The sequence below is a fragment of the Bos taurus genome, chromosome 16 (assembly GCF_002263795.3).
Source record: "Bos taurus isolate L1 Dominette 01449 registration number 42190680 breed Hereford chromosome 16, ARS-UCD2.0, whole genome shotgun sequence".
Taxonomy (NCBI): Eukaryota; Metazoa; Chordata; class Mammalia; order Artiodactyla; family Bovidae; genus Bos; species Bos taurus.
In genome coordinates this window covers 35,481,594-35,483,807 of record NC_037343.1, presented here as the reverse complement: position 1 = coordinate 35,483,807, position 2,214 = coordinate 35,481,594, and the positions used below count along the sequence as shown (strand labels likewise).

The window sequence follows — 2,214 nt, the reverse complement described above, 5'->3', positions numbered from 1 at the left end:
CACCAGGGAAGCCCTTGAATGTGTGGTAAATATATATATATATATATATATATATATATATATACACACACACACACATATATATATATAAAAACACACACTAGTTCTTACATCTGAGTGATATGATTATATAAGAATTTTAGCTTTTGATTTCTCCTTCATATTTGAATGAGATCCTTGCTGGGTACAATAATCTGGGCTGTAGGTTAATCCAGCAATCCCACTGCTGGGCATACACACTGAGGAAACCAGAAGGGAAAGAGACATGTGTACCCCAATGTTCATCACAGCACTGTTTATAATAGCGAGGACATGGAAGCAACCTAGATGTCCATCAGCAGATGAACGGATAAGAAAGCTGTGGTACATATACACAATGGAGTATTACTCAGCTATTAAAAAGAATACATTTGAATCAGTTCTAATGAGGTGGATGAAACTGGAGCCTATTATACAGAGTGAAGTAAGCCAGAAAGAAAAACACCAATACAGTATACTAACGCATATATATGGAATTTAGAAAGATGGTAACAATAACCCTGTATACGAGACCACAAAAGAGACACTGATGTATAGAACAGTCTTTTGGACTCTGTGGGAGAGGGAGAGGGTGGGATGATTTGGGAGAATGGCATTGAAATATGTATAATATCATATATGAAACGAGTCGCCAGTCCAGGTTCGATGCACGATACTGGATGCTTGGGGCTGGTGCACTGGGATGACCCAGAGGGATGGTATGGGGAGGGAGGAGGGAGGAGGGTTCAGGATGGGGAACACATGTATACCTGTGGCAGATTCATTTTGATATATGGCAAAACCAATACAATATTGTAAAGTTAAAATAAAATTTAAAAAAAAATAAAACCAAAAAAAAAAGAATTTTAGGTCCTTTCTAAAATTTTTCTGTTGTATTCCAAAATTTATGTGAGGTTACATTCATCATTTAAAGTTTGTTATATAATAATAAAAATGTAAAGATAACAGAGGTTGAGGGAAAGAGTTTTCAAAGCAAAGACAAGTCAGTAAGAAAGTAAAACCCAGGGTTCCCTGGTGACTCAGTGGTAAAGAATCCACCTGTCAGTGGAGGAGACACAGGTTCAATCCCTGGTCCAGGAAGACCCCACATGTTGTGGAGCAACTAAGCCCATGAGCCACAACTACTGAGTTTGTGCTCTAGAGCCCAGGAGCCGCAATTACTGAGTCCATACGCCGCAAATACTGAAGCCCACATGCCCTAAAGCCCCATGCTCTGCAACAAGAGAAGCCTCATGCACCACAACGAGAAAGTAGGCACCAAGTACCACAATTAGAGAAAAGCCTGCACAGCAAAGACGACCCAGCAGAGTCAAAAACAAATACACAAGTAAATAAAATTATTTTATAAAAAGAAAACAAAACCCATTTCCTGAGCAGCCAGAGCACTGGCATGTGGGTGCAGATAGCTGTGCTGAGGCAGAATATAGGGAATGGGGACAGGGCACAAAGGGCCTGAATACCACACTTAGGAACAGAGATTTTCTTCTGTCCACAGAGCATATTCTGAGTATGAGGGAAGGCTCAGCTGAAACTGTGCTTCTGGAGATTACTCCAGCAAGTAGCATCCTGAATCAATTAAAGTGAAAGACTATTTTAAGAGTCCAAGTGTCAGGCGATGACAGCTAAGCCTGGGTGATGAAGGTGAGGATGTGGTAGACCTGAGTGCCTGGTTATAACTCAACCAATGCTTGGATACAAATGGGAGAGGGGAGGATTAAAGATAGCCTCAAGGACTCCATTCTGGGTGGCTAATTAGAGAGCCATATTATTTACCAAAATTGAGGTAGGAGTATGAGTATATTTTCAACAAGTTGAGTTTAAAGCATCCAAGGAGATCAAACCAGTCAATCCTAAAGGAAATCAACCCTGGCTATTCACTGGAAGGACTGGTGCTGAAACTGAAGCTTCAAAACCTTGGCCACCTGATGCAAAGAGACGACTCACTGGAAAAGACCCTGATGCCTGGAAAGATTGAAGGCAAGAGGAGAAGGGGGCAGAAGAGGATGAAATGGTTGGACAGCATCACTGACTCAATGAACATGAGTTTAAGCAAACTCTGGGAGATAGTGAAGGACAGGAAAGCCTGGCATGGGGTCACAAAGAGTCAGACATGACTTAGCGACTGAACAACAACAAAGGAGTATCTTAAGATTCTAACAGCGAATTAGAAATGTG

General features: G+C 41.1%; 1 protein-coding gene across 5 annotated transcripts in view; it reads right to left on the bottom strand.

Annotated features, from left to right (window-relative positions):
* RGS7 (regulator of G protein signaling 7) overlaps positions 1 to 2,214 on the bottom strand; it is a 486,948-nt gene that overhangs the window by 398,907 nt on the left and 85,827 nt on the right.